The following is a 24,093-nucleotide window of genomic DNA, read 5'->3' on the forward strand; positions in this document are numbered from 1 at the left end:
AATTCCAACAAGTTACTAATCCTTCCTGAGTCTGCTTTCCTGTCTCTATGCTGGAAATGTTCACAAAGCCTTCCTTTCAATTCCGTGGTAAGGATTACATGAAATCACGAGTGTGAGGGTTTTGCCATTATGGAGCATACAGGAAGTGCCCAACATTGCTAGCAGAGCTGGGTATGATCACTATTGCGGCTTTCTGTCCTCATTGGAAAGGCGATCATCGGACCTGCGAGGACTTCCGGCAGTGACACAGGCTCCTCTTGTTTTCAAGGAACTGCACTGTCTTGTTGATGCAACTGACTCTCTTGGAGGTGTTACATTAGATTCTCAAGAGCTGTGGGTGCTCTGGCAGCTCCATGGGGATCCCTGGGGCACAAGTAAGGAATTGAGGGTGGGGGCAACCAAGCACAGTTTGGGGGCTCCCCCGCTATTGTAAACAAGGTATCTCCCGCTTTTATTTTCCTAGAAGTTGACATTTCCATAAGAACTCAACTTAATACAAATGGAGGGGAGTTTACACACACCGCCCCCAGAAAGCTTGGCCATCCCTAGTGCATTTCGCTTTCCTTGGCCCTCCTTGTCCACATCGCTGTGCCCACCAACAAGCATCGCCTGTAAGTTCCATCTTTTTTTTTCATCAAACCAAGCCATTATCTTGGACTTCAAAGCGCCAACCACTTTCATACATGTCTGCCAGGACAGAGGCCATTCCCCATGCCCTGCCCTGTATGTCTCTTCCGCCTGGCTGTTCCTGAATTATATCCTTTTATAATAAATATCTAGGAAGTAAAATGTTTCTCTGTAAGCCCCTCCAGCAAACCAAACTCAAGAAAGGCTCATTGGAATCCCGGATCTAAAGCCAGTTGGTCAGAAGCACAGGTGACGACCTACACTTTCGATCAGCATCTGAAGAGGGTGGGGCAGTCTTGTAGGACCAAGTCCTTAACCCTGGGATCTGATGCCATCTCCAGGCAGAGAGCGTCAGCATGGACCAGAATTGTAGGAACCCCCCCCCCACCCCCCCCACACACACACTGGAATTGGGTCCAAAACCTTTAGCACCTTTTTTCCTCCATCGCTCCCCTAGAAAAGAAAATTGAGCACTATACTTCTAAACGTCTATGTTGTTATTTCTCGTCTTAGGCAGTAAGTCTAGATAGAACCTCTGTATTAAAAAAATCTTTAAGGATTAGAACTGTGACCACCAAAAGGAGATTTCTTTCGTCAGCTGCACAGAAGAAAAAGCACCCAGATAAAGTTCCAAATGCCCCAAAGGAGGATGGGATAAGAGGTGTCAGGGTTTCAGTGATCTTTAGAATCCTTCGGCACGGGTGTTCGGATATTATGTGAGTGATAGTTTACACTGTAGAAGCTATTACTTGTCTTAATCAGAAAAACACACTCCACAAATGGCCAACTAGTTCACTTTAACTCTGGTCAACACCAGATGTTCTGCCAATTAGCATAATAGAAGTAGACCTAACTTGTCATTGGTGAAATCATAGACTTTATAAATAGCATAAGAGAGTTCTAGAAATAGAGTCTTGGTATAACTAATAGCATTCATGATATATGAACTGACTGAAATACTCTAGAGCCATTCCCTCCCTGGCGTGGAAAGGGGATATGGATCTGGAAGCACTTCTCTGTTCGGTACAGTCCAACCTTTTGGATTGGCATCGGAGGCAAGTCTTGGCAAGAAGTTCTGGGTCCACCCTGGCTTCTGAGGGTTCTGTTGCTGGCAATAACTAAGGCTAACTGAATGTTCCTCTAGAATACTGCTGTGTTTTTGACAAATGGATTTTTCATACAAAGTGCCACGCAGAGCCCTTAAAATATGGAGTTGGGATATTTTTCAAGCTATATGACTATCTTTGTGATTGTTTGATGAGATATGTTTGTTTCAAACATCTTATGTACCAATCCTTGTATACGTTCAGAAGCGACCGTTAATAATGGCCCAGCTTCATGAAGCTCATTATCTACCAAGCAGCAGACACTGATGGGGGCATTAACAGAAAAATCACAAAATCACAAAATCTGCATGCATGACACGGAAGGGAACTTTTTGGAAGAGCAGTCTTGACACCTGTGGTCTTCATTCCGAACCACTCCTGCTTCCCTGTTCTGCATTTCATCGCTTTATCTTATTCTCCATCCCTCTGCTTTTGACTTCATGGTAGCCCTCTTCCGCCAAAGCTCCACTGGCTTCTATTTTTGGCTCTGCTACTGTTAGGTTCCTGAACTTGGTACCCTCGTCTTCACCCCAGTCTCTCGTAGAGATGTCTGGAGTTCGGGAGAAGGAACCATTTGGGCTCAGAGACAGAATGGCCTGGGGAGAAGAGATGCCGAAAGAAGAGAGAGAAACCAGTTACAGGTCCACGCCGGTGGGCTGGGGCTGGGTGTGGGTTGTTAGCGTACAGGACAGTGCAGGGACAGGGCAGGGGAATCAAGGCGAAAGAAGAGGGGCTGACAAGTGAAGGGGGGAGGGGGAAGAGGCAGATAACCATCCTCTCTTCCCTATCTCAGGTTGCAGCCTGGAATGCATTTTCCCTGGGGACTTCCCAAGGCCATTTGAGGGAGGTTTTGTCTTTAGCAAGGCTCTCTGCTGCCCTCTGTCTGCGGGGAAAGGCACCTACCTATTAACCCTTTGTGCACATCACTCCTGCCAGGAACTGACTTCTCATTGTATTTACTTCCAAGACCTGCCTATTCTCTTCTCTTTCCCTGTCCACCTCATTAGATTCAGCTCGTTTCAGTGCAGCTCTCAGAGCTGGTGCTTGAGGCTACTACCTGGAAATGGAACCAGTGAGGAGAGGACTTTGACTGACTGGGCGTGGCTCATGCCATTTCTGAAAAGAGAAGGCCAAGAAGGGGACTTGGGATGTGGAAGCAGCTCTTGCTGAGACACTAACTGCCTGTAGCCACTGGCTGCGATGGGCTGAAGCCCTTTCCTTCCTCAGGCCTCAGGAACAAAGCACGTGGTGAGGGGCTGAGGGTGTCTGGTTAGAGACACAGAGTGCTTTTCCCATGGCCAAACTCATGCCTCTACTTCTGTATTTTCTCTTTCGTGCAGGAGCATTCAATTATTCATTTTCTCCATTCTTTCCTTATTCATTAAAAAATAGCAAAACAACTTACGTGCTTGGCACCGTGACCTGCACTGAGAGGACAGAGTTGGATAAACCCAGTGTCCACACCCAAGAGTGGCCGGCTCCACGCAGACTCCCAACTTTGGCGACAAGCTGTCCCTCCTCAGCCTCATCCAGAGTCTCCTTCCTGACAAGCTCGGTGTGTTAGCGGAAAGAGGTAAAGGATCGAGACAACACTGTCGTAGAAATGGACTCTTTCGTTTGTTACTTGCGAACAAAACCTACAATTTGGGGAGGTTTGCGACTGATTTGCAAACCGTGCTTTACAAAGCATCTTGTCAAACTTTGTTTTGGTTCACCTCGATCGATCTCTGTGGCAGGTGTTACTGATGTATTTCTCTAGTTAAAAATCACTGAGGTTCGCCTTAGCCAAGCCTCAAGTCTCTAATCAAAGTCTCTTCACCCCTAAACTGATGTTCCCTCTACAACAAAACCGCGTGGCCAGACTCATTCTTGTGCTCCTGTATTTTCTCTTGTGTACTGGGGGATTCAATTATCCATTTCCTCCATTCTTCTCCTTTTCTATTAAAAGAAAAATCCACACACAAACACTTACATGCCTGGCATCATGCCCAGCACGGAAATAACATTCCTTATAATTTCTCTGGGCCTCTTCCTCCTGACCAGGCATCGGCGTCTGGAGTTATGGTAGACCAGCCCATGCGATCTTTGACCTCTGGCCCCCTGCACTGGGATGAAAACTTCCGATAATGACATTTGTCTTTGATACACAATATGATTATAAACTATCTTACAGGATTATCAGCCTTTTGTGACAACCATCTGCAAACCTCAGAATTTTGGAAGGCTAAACTGAGTGCCAACAGGTAGTGAGGCAGTGTTAGGAAGAAATAGCAAGATTATACATGTGTCGGCTAGACCCTACCATGGTTTTACAAACAGTTTGGTGTTCGTTTTTTCCTTTGTCTTCAGCTCCAACAACTGGATAAAATAGGTAATATTTGACCCATTTCAGAAATCTTCAGGTTAGAGTGGTTAACCAATGTTTATATAGTCAAACAGCTTGCGAGTAGTGCAGCTGAATCAGTATTGGTTAATCCAATATCGTCCAACTAATTTGATAAATCACTGATCAGTGTTGGGCTTGGGTCTAGTTGCGGAAAGTCCTATTCCAAAGATCTGATTTGCAAAGTCTTCTGTGCACTACTTAGTATTTCAAGAATTACCTAATTGAACAACCTAACACTACTCTTCACACACCAAAGTCCAGGTGTGATGCTACAGGTGAAATTAAAAAATAAATAAATCCCCTGTGATCTGCGTGGTTCGCAGGTGCCTGTCCATTTCACCTAACTGTCCAGTTCCAGAGTTTCCATCCCCAACGCATGCACACCCAGACATACCACACATATGACATCACCCACTTGGACTCTGAGTCTCCATTCAGACCCTGGAAAGCTCCCTCTCCAGTCTCTCAAGGAGTCCTAACAGTCTCTTGACTGATGGATTTCAATGACCACAGACTCACTGGCTGCTTGATTTCCACAAAATACATTTACTGAGTCCTCCATCTGTGCCTGGGGTTGTGCTGGGGGATGCCGACATGAAAAGTCTCCCTGCAAGTGCCTTAAGTCATGGAGGGATCGTGAAGTTATGAGTTCAAACACCGTGATGCCAAACAGAAAGTGATTAGCAGCAAAGTACGAAGTGATCTGCTATTTAGAGGACAGCAAAACTCACTGCAGGTAGGACGTTCACATGATTTATAACAACAACCGATTCTTTCGCGCATATTATGTGCTGCCCTGGAGGCCTAGTGCTTTCTATAAATGGTTCCATGTAATATGCCCGGCAGTCTTATAATACAAGCAACATTTACTGGTTCATAGAGCATACATTATTGCATGCCTGCAATATGCTCGGCACTGGGTATGCTTGTTTATGTGGAACATCATGAAGAAATATGAGCTTCAAAAACTTTCCCAAGGCCGCCCAGTGGCCAGAGTCAACCCGTATCTGTTTGATGCTCTCTTTCCTCCAGATAGGAGTGCACACACACACACACACACACACACACACACATACACGGCTTTGCAAAAGGGACAGCAGGGAATCTTCAGCTAAGCTTACAGGAGGAATAATTAAATTAAATTTGAATTCAGGAAAGATTACATGTCTACCAGATGCAGGCATGGACATCCTGTGTGAAGGCTGAGACCGGGGTGGGGGGCAGTGGAATAAACATCCATATAACAACATGCTAAGAATTGGGAGAAGTCAGAATGAGACACTACCAGAGAAAGAACAACAACAACAACAAAAAAACAAAAGCTTAATTTGATTGAAGAGAATCAGGAAAGACTTTTCAGAGGTGGCCTTCTTTGCATTTAAACAGGAAGGTGATGGCTGCACAGGCAGAAGGAACTGGGGAAACACCAGTTTAGAGACTGGCAACTTGAAATGGATGCTTCACTGCATGTTTATTATGTGAATGTGAAGAAGGACATTTAAGAGTTTTATAGGGGTGCCTGGGTGGCTCAGTTGGTTAGGCGTCCGACTTTTGGTTTCAACTTGGGTCATGATCTCCTGATTCATGATTTCTGGCCCCACATGGGGCTCCGTGCTGACAGTGTGGAGCCTGCTTGAGATTCTCTCTCCCTCTCTCTCTGCCCCTCCCCTGCTTGTGCGCTCTCTCTCTCTTCCCCAAAATAAATAAATAAACTTTAAAAAACGGCCCCCACCTGGGTGGCTCAGTCGGTTGAGTGTCCGACTTCGGCTCAGGTCATGATTTCACAGTTTGTGAGTTCGAGCCCCACGTCAGGCTCTGTGCTGACGGCTTGGGGCCTGGAGCCTGCTTCACATTCTGTGTTTCCCCGTCTCTCTCAGCCCCTCCCCCTGCTCATGCTCTGTCTCTCTCTGTCTTTCAATAGTAAATAAATGTTAAAAAAAATTAAAAAAAAAATAAAAAAAGGTCCCCAAATGCTTAACATCAGTGGAGTAAATAAAAAGCAGGTGTTTTAAAACTACTGCCCGCAGATGAAAGTCTGCCCACTCCCTGCTTTTGTGAATAAAGTATTATGGGAACCCAGCCACACCCATTTTTTACAGGTGCCCTATGGCCCCTGTCATATTATGGCAGCAGAACTGAGTCCTTGTAACAGACACCATAAGGCTCACAGAGCCCCAAATATTTACTATCTGGCCCTTTATGGAAGAAGGTTGTTGGCCCCCGGATTGGCACCTGGTTCTGTCATCCTGGACATCTAGTAACAACTTTTGATCACACATGTTTAGTTGTTGTTGTTGTGTTTATTGGGTTTTGTGAGGTGGCTTTTGGGGTTGAGTTGTAGGAGGACTGAACACGTAACAATCTGCAGGCTGGCTTTGAAAGGCAGATGGAGAGAGGTCAATTCCACTATCACTGAGAGAGCAACCTTACCTTGCTGGACTCAAGGGACCAAGGGGAATAACACACGCATTTTATCTCCAGGACGACATAGCAAGAAGAACAACAGTGATGCTCATGAGCAGACCTAGTAAGGAGAGAACACAACCCAGACAACCACGGGTCAGAGCAAAGTGTCCTGTGTGTGTTTCCAGAAGGCCATGAGACCACATCAGGTTGAGTATCTGAGCCGGCTTCTTGAAGGAGGTGGCATCTGAGCGGAAGATGGAAGGACTGGTAGGGTTTGAAAAAGAGGATCTGGGGAAAGGCACTGCTCTGTGGACAGACTCAACTGTAAGGGTATGTTCCTACCTCTCAGAGCTGCCTGTACAACCTCCGTGGAATCTGTCAGGACAAGGGGAGTTGTTCAAGCCACGGGCCAATTCCTTGTATACCTTGCTTCGAGCACCTTGTTTTTTGGGCTGGAGGAAATTTCCACATTTAATTTTTTACATGTGTAGAGATCTCATGACTAATTCTAAGAATTGAAGCAAAAAGAAGGGGAGTATGAAGGAACCATTTCATTCAACCCCTTCATCTCTGTTGCCCCATTCAGCGACTTACTAAGTTAAATCTCAAATTCATCGGGGCTGGGTTTGACGCAGACAGAAAGTTGAAATGTATTTCCACTACATTAAGGAAATGGTCATTTTCAAAATGAATCTCCTTATGAGAAGCCATCAGAATTAGGTAAGGATTGAGAGCAAATGCCTGCAATATTTAGATGGTTGCGATATTAAGGGTGATTAATTATCATCTTAAAATATCACAGGCAATGCTTGGCTCATCTGTTCGCCTGAATTGACCTCTTCCAAACCCATTAGGCTTCTCCTCGGTTGAAATGAGTTTTTAAATGGCTTCGCACAAGCTGGTGCTTTGCACGTGTGCCTGTGATGAATGGGACACTGCCCTTGGGGATGCTTCTTGCCTGTTGATTGCTGTCCCTATGGAAGAAAAGATCGGGGGCGCTAGAGGCAGACAGAACCTGGAATAATATCCTTCAGATTCACTTCTCTTTGGCTCATTTTTCTTCTGGGTTGTTGTAGCAGTTATTTTCTTTGATTGTTTTGAGAACGAAATGAGAAAATAAATACATTAAAAAGACTTTAAAAACAGTACGGTGTCTGACACACAGCAGGAGCTCGATAAGTGTTTGTTTCCACCCTTCTTGTTTACACGGATTGATTTCTGTTTAGAAGCAACAGCAATGTCTTGGGGAAATAGGGGGCTGATTTCTTTCCTCAAATAGTGGAAAATTTGGCATCCAAAGAAGGAACAGAGCTCTTACATGTGGTCCCTTGGACAATCAGTGGAAACACCAGGGTGAAGGTGCATTAAACGCACTCTCTTTTCAGGGAGAATTCCCAATGATCATTCAGTGCTAGAGAGTAAGAGAATGTGTTAATTGAATGCTTCCCATATGCCAGGTGCTGTTCTAAGTGTTTACTTTTCACAACAGCTTTTAGATACAGTCACTATTATAGATAAGGAGAGAGAGAAATCGCCTTGTCTGGGCACCAATAATCAACAGACACATCAACCCAAATAAACAGGGTCAGAGAGACAAGCATATCAATGTCTGTAATGGATGTTATACAAATCAGTAACTCATTCTAACTAAGGTACTCATCAGAATCACAAGGGATTTTGTTTTAACACAGGTAAAGCAGCAGAGAAAGAACCCGATTTATCAAGTCTGGGAGGATGTATGTGCATTTATATGTTTATAAATCCCTGGGGATTTTACTGTTCACTGGTTGTGTTTATATGAGAGCCACCGATAAAATGAATAATGAAAGGAAATGTCCAAATTGGACAAAATAAGACCATGGGAGCATGTAGGCAGACAGTGGGGGGGTTGAGCATGGAAAGCGTTTCTGCTACACGGGGATGTTCAAGAGGAGAAGCACGCAGACTGGTTCTCTGTGTTCCCAGAAGAGTCCAGACCAGTGAGTGTAAGCTGAAGAAAGGCAAGTTATCCGTGTATCTGGGAAGTCTCACAAGTGAATGCACTACCTTCTGAAACAAGGACATATTTTGTGTCAACCACCCAAAGGCAGGGCAGACATATTTTGGGAACATGGTAGAGAAATTCCTGCATGAAGCGTCAGGTGTGGAGGTCAGGAAGGATGACTGCGCAGGTGGCTTCTTGCTGAGGGAGCCCATGATGTTCTGGGATTGCCACAGAACACTCGCAATCTGTATAAGTGTTTCCTGAGCAAGAGGGATCATTTTTTTTTAAATACCTTGAGTACAGAGATCATTCTGTGCTCATCCTCCTTTTTTTTTTTTTTTAAACAGTGAATGATTCTGAGCTAAAAATGTAAAGTTTTAAGAGATAACCATAACCAAATTCTTTCTCAAAGTGACGTGTTCTTGGGCCGAAGATGCCGGATTGTCTGGTCCCTTCTAGTGAAGGAATGCATACTCTACCCTCAACAGCCTGCTGCTGCTTTAAGGGCTGGTGCACATCCTGCCAGGCAAGCAGGTGAAATGGCCCCTGAATCGGAGGCAAATGTTTGGGGAGAATCATAGAAGTGGGTCCAAGTTCTGCGGAATAACAGAGCAGCTAGAAGTTTTGAAGAAAGGATGTGTTTCCCATGAAAACAGCTTTAGTTGTCTCTGCCGTGCTAACTGTAGGGGAGGAAAACTGTTCCCTTCTGTCCTTCCAGGTTCTTTGGCTGGTCTAATAATTAAGTTGATAGAAGACAAATGACTAGGAGAAAAGCAACTTTAATTTCATACGTATGGGAGCCCATAAAAAAATACGAGACTGAAAGAAGTGAACAAAGCAGATAGCTTGTACACCTCTAAGACAGACAATGGATTTGTAACAAAAGGACAAGACGGAGGGGTTTGGCTTGGGGTAGCGAACTAGTGAGGAGGTAACCAAGTTTGTTTACACGGCTGTCACAGCTGCATCGTCTCCCTCTCTCTGGGGGTGAGGTTGACTTTGCCCCTGGTACGGGGAGGGGATCTTTCCCATCAGAGAGTTATTTCCTGCTTTCAGGAGGACAGAGGAGATCAGTGTCCCTCTTGCACTGGCTGTTTCTTAAATAACTTTAATTCGAAAGAGTCAACACGTCAAAGCAGCATGTCATGGGGAGGCGTCCTCTGCACTGCTTCGTATCATCTGCTCCCTTTTGGACACAAATGATCCACAACCAATTCAGACTGGTATAGGAAGAAAGGAGTCTTGTCTCTTGTTGCCCAGAGGGCAGAGGTTCCGAAGCTACCTTCAGACATGACAGCAGACACCCAGAGGACTCACTGTCTGGTCCATGGCTTCTGCTTCTCTTCCCATCTCCGCTGCTCTTCCTTTGCCCCCCTGCCTCCGCAGGGACTCACGTCTCTAAGAACCGTCACCTGAAAGGGACCCGCTCCCGTCATCTCCGGAACCAAGTTCGAATTTTGTCAATTGTCTCCAACAAACAGTAGAATGTCATACTGGTGTGAGAAAAAGCATCCCAAAGGCAATGAGGAGGGAGAGGAGGTAGGCTAATCCAAAGTAGGGTTGTTCATAATTCACCACCTTCTCTACCTCTCTGTCTCTCACTACATTCTGTTCCGTGGGGCCAGGGAGGATAGTCAGTGGAATTTCTGCCCTGGTAGGAAGAACTTGGCTGTGGAAGCATACAGACCACATTTATTAATAACTTTTGTTTTGGGGGCACCTGGGTGGCTCAGTAGGTAAAACGTCTGACTTCAGCTCAAGTCACGATCTCACAGTTTGTGAGTTCGAACTCCATGTGGGTCTCTGAGCTTTCAGCAGAGATCCTGCTTCTTATTCTGTGTCTCCTTCTCTCTCTCTGCCCCTCCAGTGTTTGTGCTCTGTCTCTCAAAAATAAATAAACGTTAAAAAAATTTTTTTAAAGACTTTCGCTTGCAAGTAGCAGAAATTCAACTAATGTACAAACGAAAAACAAACAAAAAACACCATGATGAGTGGATATGTAGGGTTTTCTCTGCTCATAAGTAGATACAGTGCCCAAAGGTTCTTTTGAATTTCTTTCTGTCTGACTTTTTTTTTTAACTTATTTTGGCCTGGCTACGATCACCAGCAGGTTCCATGTGGTGACCAACATGTCCATGATCTGCCTTATGGTCTCTTGATGTTGAGTGTTACAAATCAGATGTAGAGAGGCTCTTTCCTCCCCAGAGTTCACAGCAACCTTTCTTGCTGGTTCCACATGTAGGGGTCTCACATGCCCTCCTTGGAAGCAGTCAGCAGCCCTGAAAACAGGGTACCTGGGCCTGACAGGATCTTAATAGGCCAAGTAGGGGCAGTAGAATCCCTTATATAACAATGACCATCTCTTGTACTCTTTCCCAATTTTGATGTAGAAAAAAAGAGAAGTAACTCATTGATGGCAAAGATATAGAAAAGAACAAATAGGAGTCAGAGCCTTAAAAACACAGTAATTATATGAGAACAGAATGATCAGCAAAATTAAACCAAACTGTAATCCATCCATCATATATATTAATGACGACCAAAATAGCAGCAATCAAAATTCTCAACCAACCCGAGACAGTACAGATGACATACTTCAGAACAAAATTATGAGAATCCCAATTATCTCTGATTACGTATGCACAGTGGGAAGTTTGCAATATTGCAGACAAAGTGTTGCATGGCAACCACAGTTTTTTGTTAGAATATGAAATTGGAGTCTTCAGGAAATTCTAGTTATGCACTAATTTTAGTTTAAAAATATCAAATATTAGTCACTTTTAAAACTACTTTTGAAAAGTTGTGACAAAATTGGCCATAAGCACATTCAGATATTAGTTACTGGAACTGTGTGTTGTTTTCTCTAAGGGGCACAGATAAGGCATGTATTTGGGGGTCTTTTGGCGTAGGATCTCATGGTCTGCCAGTGGACATTCACAACAATATTTATGCTCCTACCGTTCAAGCCACGGTGTTAGAGCAGATACACATTGGGTCTCTGCCTAATCATCTTTGTCCAATCAGATCTTACCTGGACAGGACTGGATTTCAGCTAGAATCTCAAACCTGTGTTTTGATTGAATATTGCTCCCCCCACCCAATGTCCACACAGTCTCCTAACAACTATGTCCTAAAGTCACAAAGTCAGGGCCACTTCTGTCTTCCATTATGCATGCTCCTCCCCAGAATAGACTGTAGGTGACTTAACGGAGCTCATTAGTGTCTCAGTTTGACTCATGATGGGGATGGGGAAAGAGGAAGGTAGGTTTCATAGAGAAGGAGGCTTTTTGTTATGTCTTGTGTATAATCAAGATCTGAGTGCTTCAGATTCTGGAAAACAAGCTTAGGATGAATGTGATTTCTGGACTTGGGGGAAAAAAAGGACATTCCAGCAGCAAACAAAAGGTAGAAAGATGTGGGGACACCTGTTGGGAACGCAGGTCACAATTTCATGAGATGATCAGTGGACGAGACGAGACAAGAGTCTGCACAAAACCGCATGCTATATATAATATTAAATGATACTCATGTTCGTTTTACGTTTTCTAAGAGACTTTCACGACTACTTAGTATAACTCACAAAACTATTCATTGTTCCAAAGTTGGCAAGCAGGAATTATTTCAAACAGAACCAAAAAGAAAAACATAAACAGGCATTGGAGAAATGAATTGATTTGCCCCAGTTTGAAAATCTCAACAGTGTGGAATCAGAATGCAAGCATGTTCAGATCCCAGATAACTTGCTCACTTGGCCTTGTCAATGTATATCTTGTGCTTTGAATAAGAAAACAAACAAACACGGGAAGAGATGTGTTGAAAATAACAGGCAAGAGTTTAACCAGAATATCTATGTGTCTGGACCCTATGCAGTGCTAGGACAGGAACCACAAGTGTTTCTATGGTAGTTTAGCATTGAGTTAGAGTAGGTTAGCATTTAGTAGTGTTTTGTCATTACCGGACTATAAGTCAGATAAAAGTCACAGCCAAGCCTAATCTGCCACCAGCCAGCATATAGTAAGTTCTCTATAAACGTGTGAGATTAATACATCACAAGTGGATGGCCCAACATAAGTGCCAAATAAGTGAACATTAACTTAAATTGAATTGACAACTTCATGTACACCAGTGGGGAGGTAGGATATGAGATGAGGTTAGAACTTAAAGAGAGACCAAAGTTATTGGCTATCTTCTAGAACTGGGTTTGGATGGAAAATATAGGTGTGTTCATTTTCTTATTTATAAAAATCACAGGGGACCTGGGTGGTACAGTTGGTTAAGTGTCCCACTCTTGATCTCAGCTCAGGTCATGATCTCATGGTTTGTGAATTCGAACCCCACACTGGGCTCTGAGCTGACAGTGCGAAGCCTGTTTGGGATTCTGTCTCTCCTTCTCTCTGTCCCTCCCCCCACCTTGTGCACTCTCACTCTCTCTCTTTCTCACAAAACAAACTTAGAAAATTTTTAAATCATACATGTATGCATTATATACATTTCCATAATAAATAACAATATAAAATTATATCATCTTAGGAATGGAGGGAAGTCTGAAGATTGAACAACGGCAAACAGGGCTATGCTTGAACCAATGCTGTGTTATGAGCCAGAGGCTTGATTGACGTGGTTCTGGGTTTCCATAAAAAATAGGAAAAGAACGTGACATTCTACTTTTTAAAAATTGTGCATTTGATAAACTATACAACACTCTAAACTTTCCATTATTATGCATGAAAAAATTTCATGAGAGCCAGGTACCTTTGATAATGTCATTAAAAGTGTGGGAGGATTGTCCCGGCCCTGTGGCTAGAGAGCTAGCGGGACTGCATGAGCTCAGTGAGTAAAGCACAGCCTGGGTGCAGGGTTGGGTAATAACTTGGGAAACCTTTACAGAGGAGGCAGCCATACAAGCTGGTCCACCAAGGCCTGTACGCCATGTCTGAAACAGACATTTTCCCACAACACTCTTTTCCAGGATGAAAATACGTATTTTAAATAATTTCTCCTTGTATATTCTCAACCAAATTGACCCATATGTGAGACTTACCCTTCCCTATTGCAATATGTTCTGAAATATGTCCCCTTAGCTACTCAGTGTTGACGGACAGTCTGTGATCATTTTCCAGTTAGGTCTGCATAGAAATCTATCAGTTATGCCTGAAGGCAAGAAGCCTTCATTTAGATAATTTGGAGAGTCCATTTAATGTTAATTCTCATTATTGATTTATAAGGCTATCTTGCTAGAACTGAGACAAGTTTTTTTAAAGTCACTTATGATCCGTCTAAAACTAAATGACCATGAGCCATCTCTACAGATCATATTCTGTCTCTACAGTTTGAGTATTTCTTTAGCCAAGCCTTTAGAACTTCGGGAAAACTTTGGACTGTGAGCAACTTGTTCTGTGAGTGTTCTGTAAGACAAACAAATATTTCTAATAAAATTCAACTTGATAAACGAGCCACGTCTTGCAGTACGAGTAGTACGTGACGCCGAATGTCCCTTGATCACAATTGAGCCAATCGTTTTGTCTCTCTCCCTCTCTCTCTCTCTCTCTCTTACTGCAGGATTGTGGGTGATCATCAATGCAATGTCACATTTCCATGAAATTTTCAAAAGGAGGCAAAACCAAGTGTCATTGGATACATTCCTTGCTAAAGTTGCACAAAAAGAAAAAGATTCCATTGAGCCAATAGATAGCAGTGATTCCATTCGTGATAGTGAAAATCTCTCTACATAATAACCCTCTTCTCTTGTTTCCCCCACACCAGCCATGAAGGTTTTCAAAGGTAAATGTATTACCTAATGGTATTGTAATCATTTTTATTTGAATGTTTTTGGGTTGTGGAATGGACCATCTGAGTTTCCATTATTTCTTATGGGTAAATTGGCTTTGATATATAAGTGCTTTGAATGATGAGCAAGATTCCTGAAGGAATTACACTTGCAAACCAAGGTTTTACTGTAGTATGAAAATCACCCGGCATTTGCCCTCAAAATTGGTAGCTTTTAACCTATATACCCACTGAGTATAGTTTACAGGTTGTTTATGATCTCCCTTGGAGTGCCCCCCCCCCACTCGAATGCTATACACTCTGGTCATAGAAACTGGCTCTGAGTCTCAAAAATGGAGGCTGTGTGAAGCCTCCCTGCCTTTTTCACATGGATCCTTTCCCTAGAATGCTCTCTCCATGTTGACTGCCTCATCTCTTCATCTTCCAAGAGTAAGTACCATTTTCTTCCTACAGACACTCTTCTCCCGCCCAGACTACCCTGACTTCTGTGGTAGTCTGCATTTACTGTTTATTTGCCCATCAAAACACTAAAGCCCCACTTCCCGTTGGGTTATTTGTGAATTTCCATTACCATCACTAGATCTAGGACCTGGAAAAAGGAACTGACAGTATCCTATTTCCCAAGGAAGTTCAAAATAAAATAAAAATAATTTTTTTAATTTTATTTAAATAATTTTTTTATTTTTTTATTTTTTTATTTATAAATATTTAAATTTTTAAATTTTTTTTAATTTATTTTCATTTAAATAAAAATTTTAAAGTGGATAGAGATAAAAATATCAACTTTACTACAAACAAAATCTCCCTGGAGAATGTGGTTTTGTAACTGGTCCAAGTAGATTTAGAAACACTTCTACCTTTATTGAATGTCATCCTGATGTTGGACTTTTCTTGTCTTTCTGGAAGTTTATTTGTCTTCCTGCATTTTTATCTTGAGTCTATTTGCACATGATAGCAGAGAACTCAACCTAGGCAGTTCCACATAGATTTAATTCAATAAAGTATAATTTGTGTCACCTTATAGCCTCTTCCTGATCCCTGTGGTTGATTCTAATGTTTGGAGAAGGATTTATGTACATCGGTGACCAGAAGTGTCCATGTGGTCCCACCCACCGAGAAGTGACGGCATCACTTCTGGAGGAATGGTTTTCTCTGCCACCTCTTACACACATATTCATCCCGATAATTGATATTTTTTCCATCCTGTCAGTTAGCTCTGTCTCTCAACTAATTTTGAGCTCAACAATGCTCTCTCCCTGACTGTGAGCATAAGGAATGTCCAGGTACTCTCCTCTCCCCTTGTGAGGCTGCAAAGAATGCCTGGACTGTGTCCAGTCTTTCCTGACTATTCCTGCCACAATAGATAGAACTCACTACCAATCCCGTTCTTTAGTTGCCACAATGGGGGGGGGGGGGAGGCTTCCATATGGAAATTGTCATGTATTTTCATCTTACTCAAGAGCAAGAGACAAATTTGATTGACATTTGGGTCCCCCCATCTGTTTTCTTTCCATCACTTCATCGTTGGGGTACAGGGAGACAGGGGGAGATCCCTGATACTACATCTAAATCTCTTGCGTTCTAAACATTTTCAGCTGCTGTTTTAGCATCAGTGAGTTTTTTTTTTTTCTCATTTCACCAGGAGAAGGAAAAAAAAAAAGAAAAGGAAATGTGCCAGGAAATAAAAGATTTTTATAAGCCCATTGTCTATGCCAGTGAACTAGATCATTGGAAGCCCAAAGTCCAGAATTAGAAGCCTGACAGTCAGGACTTGACTTTTCATTCTCTGCGCCTGACTGCACTGATCCTCCCTTATGACAATTATGTACTGTGGACGAATTATCAGTGGGTTCATTTAGAAAGGATTCAAACCCTAGCTGACATCTAAAACTTTCATACTTCTTGAAATTGGGGGAAATAAATGCTTAACATATGATTGGAAAAAAACTATGAAACTAGAGATTTTGCTATGTCCATCATATATGCAAACATATAACATGGTCCAACACCCAGCTTAAAATCCTTCAGAAATTCCAAAGAATTTCTCTCTGCCTGAGAGGGAAATCCAATCTTCTCTTCATGGAACACAGGAATTTTCCTCCTTTGGAAAGACCACTTAAGTCTCCCACTTAATCTTCCTGCCATGGCAAACCACTGGATTTTCAGCAGTTCCCTATCTCTGAGCTTGGGTTCAAGTTTGACTTCACATCTAGAACGATTTCTCCATCGTTATTTGACCATATTCCCCCTATATATCCTGCAAGACTGAACTTGGAAAACACTACCCCAGAAATCCTTTTTTGGTCCACCTCTCCATCAAAGGCGAGAAACCCTCACTGGAAATCTTCAGGCATGGTGCCTAATGTACACTTCTCCTTACTATTTTCTGTAAATGCATTTACGACACTTTATAACCTGTTGATCTGCATGACAATTCTCTCAGTGGATAGAAATCTGTTAAGTATCATTCTTCTCACTTTTGTTTCCCCAAGCCCTAACACTGTACTTGAATCATGGATCAATGATCTTTCGAATGCAGTTTTCATGGTTATAGCCCATAAAAACTAGCCCACACATACAGAAAATTAAGAAATAAACAAATTTGGCATAAGGCCAATAGGTTGCAGGGAAACCCACTGTGTGAATAACGGTTGATATCTGCATTAACAAAATATCAGATTTCTAGCATTACATTATACTGTGGATAGACTATTATCTATAGAAAAACAAACCTAATTGAATAACATCCCTTGATTTTTCCAACTTGAAATTAGTAAGAACTGCAATTAATCAAGACTGCATTAAACACCAAAACTGTGTATTTGAATCTGAATTTCAGACTCTACTAAAGATTTGCATAAGAAGAACACCTAGATAGGAAGAGAATCCAGGTATAAAAGCCCGATCATAGACTTCAAACACAGAGGGGATCACATTGAACCTCTAGCCAGGAGATTTTGATTTTAATGTCTCTCTTTTTACAACTTCAGCCAGGCATTTCATTTGTCTAACTTTTATTCACTCAATCAGTCATTTACTGGGCTTATGGTTATTGAGTAAATGTCTATAATGTGCCAGGCATTGGGCTGGGATAATACCAACAATAGGATTTTGATTAATGACCTTTATAATAGTCACACAACACAATTTACAAAAACAGCATTTTCTTGGTTTATCTTAAGTAACAACCATAGTGCATCTACAAATTTATTGTTTATATTACCTGCACTTTATCCAGGAGGAAACGGACTGATAAAACTAAATGTCGTTCCCATTATCATGTTGTTGGTTTTGTGCCGGAGCTAGGATTCAAACTCGGGTCTCATGAAGCACAACTGAGATTTACCAGTTTTGCTTTTGCTTGTTGGGTGGTTCTGTGGTTCCTTTTCAAAATTTTTCATTGATACCTCCAGTCACTTCCTTCGTCCTTCCCCCCTTCTTCCCTCCCTCCCATTCTTTCTCTCTTTCAAGAATATTTACTGAGCACCTACTTTGTTCCAGAACCTTGTTAGACATCCACAATCATTCGATGCCTCTCAATGGTTGTTGAGAATTAATAGACGTACTGCTGGCCATCAATGGTATACCTACACAATATAACACAAATTCAGAAAAAAATTAGAGCTATTTGTCTCCCAGAATTTGAAAAAAAATAGAGAATATAAAGCAGCTGTTTGGGGGGAAAATGATGATTTAAAAGTGCTTTCATTCAAAATGTTCGTGCATAACGGAAGACGCTCCTGGCAGAATAGCTTTGCACTGTGTGGCATTCCATTTTGCAAATAATAAGTGACGATATGAAACTTCTGTGTTTTTACTTTGCTGTATGAAAAAATAAAAGACGGGCTGGTATGAAAAGGCAACATCAATTCTCCGTTAGCTGGTTTTGTTTTTAACAAAAACTGTTTATCAACTTTATTTGGTTTTGTTTTCCTCCCACAAATATTTCACATAATTTTCAGAAATTTAGGGAAAATCAGAAAAGGACAAAGAAGGAAACAAAATTTTCTCCATACTTAGAGAACAGGAGTAACTACTGATAGTGACCTTGGCACTGTCTTTCTGTCACGTCTTTATCAGAGGAGGGCTCTGCTCATATTCTCATAGTTTACAAAGATAGTGTCATTTTCTGTACTACTAAATACTATACATCCTGGATTTTATATATATATATGTGTGTATATACACACACATATATATATACACATTTTATAAAAATGTGTGTGAATATATACACACACACATATATACACATATATAATATATAAATGTGTATATATATGTGTATATATATGTGTGTGTATATATGTATATATATACATATATAATATATATATGTTATATATATGTATATATATACATATATAATATATATGTTATATATATGTATGTATATATATACATATATATAACATATATATACATATATAATACACATATATATTATATATATATATATACACACACACACACACACATATATATATTAGGATACTTTTCAATGATACTTAGGAATACTGTCCTCTTTTTTTGCAATGAGACAGCTTGAAAGGGCTCTGGACTTCCATTCTGAAAAGTTCTGGTGGTTGCTCTGGGCAAGTCTCTTCATCTCTTTATACCTGTCTCATCCTCTGTATAAAAAGAGGCTGGACATTGAAGTGCTAGTATTCTGGAATCTTCTAACTCTCCATAAGTGCAAACCCTTTCATCAGTGCCATAGCGGAGCTTGGGAGCCTGTGGAGAAGAGCAGGACTCTGCCCGTCCCAGGGATGTTTAAAAGTGCAGAAATAAAGCAACACCGGTAGGTCGACCGGTCTGCTGTGCACCTCCCCAGGATATGGTCACGCCCACCGACAGGGAGTGTCCAAGAGCGTCCCCCCTGGACTTGAGTCCCTGGGCCATCATCCAGCCAATCCCTAGCAACAAGCGATTTTTTTTTATTCCCAGCAGAATGGTTATTCCTAGATTTCATGAGCCTTCAATCCTTTTGGCCTTTATTTTTGAAGCGCATCTGGCAATCTTTCTCATGCTCTTCTTCAAGAGAAAAACAGTCCTCACTTAACTGGCTGGGACAATAAATGACCTTTTTTTTCCCCAAGGATGTATAAAGGTGCAAACAGAAAGGACTCATAGCCCAAAAGCCCAAACTTAAGGATGCTTTTTCCATTAATGTACCTGCGGTTTTGACCAAGTCATTCAGCCTCCTGAGGGGCAGCAACATCCAGGGGCACAAGTTCGGAATTGACTGGAAGTCGTACCGTGAGTTTGAGAAATTCACTTAACGTTTCTGAACTGAACCATAACACATTATATTGTGATAAAATATGTACTAAATAACCCATTCTTGGGGCTCCTGGGTGGAGCAGTCGGTTAAGTGTCCGACTTCGACTCAGGTCACGATCTCACGGTTTGTGGGTTCGAGCCCCACATCGGGCTCTCAGCTGTCAGCACAGAGCCTGCTATGGATCCTCTGCACTGCGCCCCCCCCCCCCAGCCCCTCCCTGGCTTGCACACTCTCTATCTCTCTCAGAAATAAACATTAAAAAAATCTTTATAAATAAACCATTCTTCTCATTTTACTAATGCTGTCTGTGTCTTTATGGCGTTCTTCCAGACTCTTCCTGATGTCCCCGCTCCCTCCCTGACTCGTCCTCCACCCCCTCCCCATGCCGCATTCTCTCCAGCCTCACTGGTCCTCCCCCACCTGCCCCTGATTCATCCCTGGCTTGTCACTCCTCAAGCCAGCTGGCAGGACGGGCCTTTCCCCAGGATTTCCTGAAGGGGCTTCTCACCTTGAAACCCTTGTTCTATTCCACACCCTCAGAGTCTCTCCCCGAACCCCAACCACCTTACAGGGCTTTCTTTTTCATGACATGTTAACATTTTTCATCTTGGCATATATCACTGTTCAAACATAACTACGACCTTAAATACACAGTGTTTGTGTTTGGCTTATTTGTGGATTGGCTCTCTTCCCGTCCACTAGATCAAATGCTCTGGGAGAGCAGGGAATTCCAGCTGCATTCATTGCTGTATCCGCTAAACTCAGCACGCTGCCTGGCACCAAGTACATGCTCAATAAACACTCGGTATAAATAAAGGATGGAAGGAGGGAAGAAAAGAAGGGAGAAAACAAAAATTGGAGAAAGATTGGAAGATGAAGCTGTAACATCGTTTTTAAGAATATGTGAAGGAATCCATGAAGTGCTTTCCTGGTGTTTCTCTGACACTTAAGGGGTGTTCACACAGGCTCCTGGGCTGTGGGCTTCTCAGGGGTCCTGAAGCTGCATATGGTAAGACCTTCTGTGTTGTATTGTGTAGAAATAACTTTAATCTTAAAAAGCCATTTCACTTCTGCATTATAATTATTTATATATCCATTTGTTGTAATGTCTCAAAATATCTTCAACACTTTACCATCTACCGTACACGATGCTTCAGAAAGAGCCTCAGGGTCTGTTCTGTGGACTCGTCTTGTGACCGGAGTCCTCGGTTCCCCAGCGGGAGGAGCCTATCTGCATGATGGAAGCCTGCGAAGGTCTCAGAGGAGTGCTTACTTTGTAAATAGCGTGCCCTGTTCTAAGATTTTTCTAAATAATACTGTGTTTCTGAAGAGGACAGACGGAAGGACAGAAAAATAATACTGGCACCTGGATTGTTTTCCCCAACAACTATTGTTCAAAGATGCATAGATTCGCAGGAATGGTGACATAGTACATCTCAGTTATGGCCGGATAAATTTTAAAAGTGAATCTTTCTTCTACACATAGGCTGAATGCTTGCATTCTCTCTTTTCCTTGAGATATTTGGATGACGGTCTCTTGTATTTCTAAATATGGCTTATCAGTCATTGGGACTTTAGTGATCTGGTGTTTGAGAAAGTGCCTGCATAACGAGTGACACGGCAGGCAGGGACCTGGTGAGGACCTCTGTCCCTACCAACAAAATAACTTTTGTCCCTGTTGTCTTAGTCTTCCTACAAGCCTCAAAAGTCCATGTTTCTGAAGATTTCCTTGTATCGGCTCATAAACCCTCAGCAGAGGAGAGGTACTGTCATCCCAGGGGCACAGAACTGGAGCCTGCTCATGACTGGGAAGTATGACAGCAGAGGACAATGCCAAAGGCAGACAGTAAGTGTACAACAGGCTTCAAGTCTTTGAAATATGAGACAAGCAGACAAGCACGACAGGCTGTCGGTGTTTATATGTCTACACCAGAGTGGTCTCTCTATTGAGAAAGAATGTCAGACTGTTTGAACACACTGTGCCATGAACCACTGCCCCCAGTTGAACAGGTGCCCACCTCCGTGTGGCCTCACAGAGTTGACTATCTCCATGTACTGTAATATTGTCCATCAACTTCTCTCCTTATATCTTCTCCTGTTTCCATTCCTCTTTCTTTTATTTTTTAAGTTTATTTATTTTTTAAATTTTTTAACGTTTATTTATTTTTGAGACAGAGAGAGACAGAGCATGAATGGGGGAGGGTCAGAGAGAGGGAGACATAGAATCTGAAACAGGCTCCAGGCTCTGAGCTGTCAGCACAGAGCCCGACGCGGGGCTCGAACTCACGGACCGCGAGATCATGACCTGAGCCGAAGTCGGCCGCTTAACCAACTAAGCCACCCAGGCGCCCCTAAGTTTATTTATTTTTGAGAGAGAGAGACAGAGAGAGAGAGAGAAAGAGAAAGGAGCACACAAGTGAGAAAGGGACAGAGAGAAAGACACACACACACACACACACACACACACACACACACACGCACACACAGAATCCAAAGCAGACCCCAGGCTCTGACCTGTCAGCACAAAGCCTGATGAGGGGCTCAAACCCACGAGCCATGAGATCATGACCTGAACCAAAATCAGATGCTTAACTGACTGAGCCACCCAGGAGCCCCTCCATTCTTATTTCTATAAGCATTAAATACACAACTTAAAAACCGCTATGGTCTTCAATCCCACAACTGGACTGCCCAATGAAGAGGTGGGGTTGCTAACCAATGAGGCATTCACTCAAAATCTCTCTGCAGAGAAGTCAGTAATCATTAAGGGAAAATAGTATCTTCACATTGGAGTAAGCTGCAAAGCATCACCTTAACTAATGGACTAACACTATGCCACCAGCGTTGGGAAACATCTGTGCAATATGCCTCTGGAAAGGGAGGCATAAAGCTCCTGGTCCATTGTATTCTGTTTAAAACTATGTGACCCAAATCTGTCATACAGAAATAGTACATAAGCTAAAAATGAGCGGCATTCTACAAAGTCATTGCCATGTACTGCCACACACACACACACACACACACACACACACACACACACACAAATCAAGGTCAAGAAAGGAAAAGTAAAGGACACAAACAGTTTGAGACTAAAGAAGAGAAGTGGAATTCACACCTCCATCTACCATGTGGTCCTGGATTGGATCCCAGACCAGAAAACTCAGCTACAAAGGACATTATTGGGACAACTGATAAAAATTAAATTTGATACTAGCATTGTGTCAATATTAGATTTTCTGATTTTATTTTATGTTTTTAAATGTTCATTTATTTATTTTGAGAGAGAGAGAGCATGTGTGAGTTGGGGAGGGACAGAAAGAGAGGGAGAGAGAGAATCCCAAGCAGGCTCTGTGCTATCAGTGCAGAGACTGATGTGGGGTTCGATCCCACAAACTGGGAGATCGTGACCTGAGTCGAAATCAATAACAGACTGAGCCACCCAGGTGCCCTGATAATTGATGAGCATTTGATCTGGATCATAGATGAGACAGTAGTTTTATGCCAATATGAAATTATTAAATTTCCTGATTTTGATGGTTGTACTTTAACGTATATTTGATTCCGCTCTGCTGTCTTATGCCCCTGGACACTAACCCACCCCTATTGACTGTTCACAACTAATTTGTCAGAAACGCGGGCCTAGAAACTGGGTCAACTGCACATTGTTTCAACCCTCCTCTCTTGCTGAATCAACACTGAAAAACAAACAACAACAATTCAAAAACAAGCAGAAACCACCTACTGACGGGCACTGAGATTTATCTGTGTGATGTCTGGACTCAGATTTACTGGCTGCGCAATCTACTGACTGAAAGACTGACCAAGTCGCTGCAGTTTTCTGTGTCTCAGTTGCCTCATCTCTAAAATGGGAGTCATAATAGCCACTGGCTGCTTTTTGTTGTTACTGATCCGGTGTCGATACTACATGTAGAGACGAAGAAACGGTGTTTTGTGTTTCACGGGGTTACTGTCTTATTCCCTGGCTTTCTGCCCCACATCCCCCACGGCCCTTCCAGATCTACCCTCCATCCTGTTTCCTGAGTGGCTTTAGGAATGCATGCATGGGCTCTCTTGTCACGCACATTCAGAAACAGCAAAGCAAAACGTGGGTTATTCTCTCCTTCAGAAGCTATCATTTGGGTTGTGCCCTTTTTTTTTTTTTTTTTTTTATTTTTAACGTTTTTTATTTATTTTTGAGACAGAGAGAGACAGAGCATGAACAGGGGAGGGGCAGAGAGAGGGAGACACAGAATCTGAAAGAGGCTCCAGGCTCTGAGCTGTCAGCACAGAGCCCGACGCGGGGCTCGAACTCACGGACCACGAGATCATGACCTGAGCCAAAGTCGGCCGCTTAACCGACTGAGCCACCCAGGCGCCCCTGGGTTGTGCCCTGTCTTAGGCAAAGCTCTTGTAAGGCATCCCTCTCTAACAGGTTCTTGTGACTTTCTCCTGGCCTTTTCGGGTTTAGGAGCGGTAAGAGATCCTGATGGTATACTCCCACAGGGTTTTACCA

The 24,093-nt window shown here is 42.6% G+C and overlaps 1 long non-coding RNA gene across 1 annotated transcript in view; it reads right to left on the minus strand.

Moving 5' to 3' along the window:
- Window positions 1–24,093, minus strand: part of LOC122235088 — a 53,150-nt gene that overhangs the window by 24,830 nt on the left and 4,227 nt on the right. The window contains exon 2 of the long non-coding RNA XR_006213207.1: window positions 17,788–17,883. This is a non-coding gene — a long non-coding RNA (uncharacterized LOC122235088). The remainder of the gene's footprint in view (window positions 1–17,787; window positions 17,884–24,093) is intronic.

Source organism: Panthera tigris, chromosome F2, assembly GCF_018350195.1.
Source record: "Panthera tigris isolate Pti1 chromosome F2, P.tigris_Pti1_mat1.1, whole genome shotgun sequence".
Taxonomy (NCBI): Eukaryota; Metazoa; Chordata; class Mammalia; order Carnivora; family Felidae; genus Panthera; species Panthera tigris.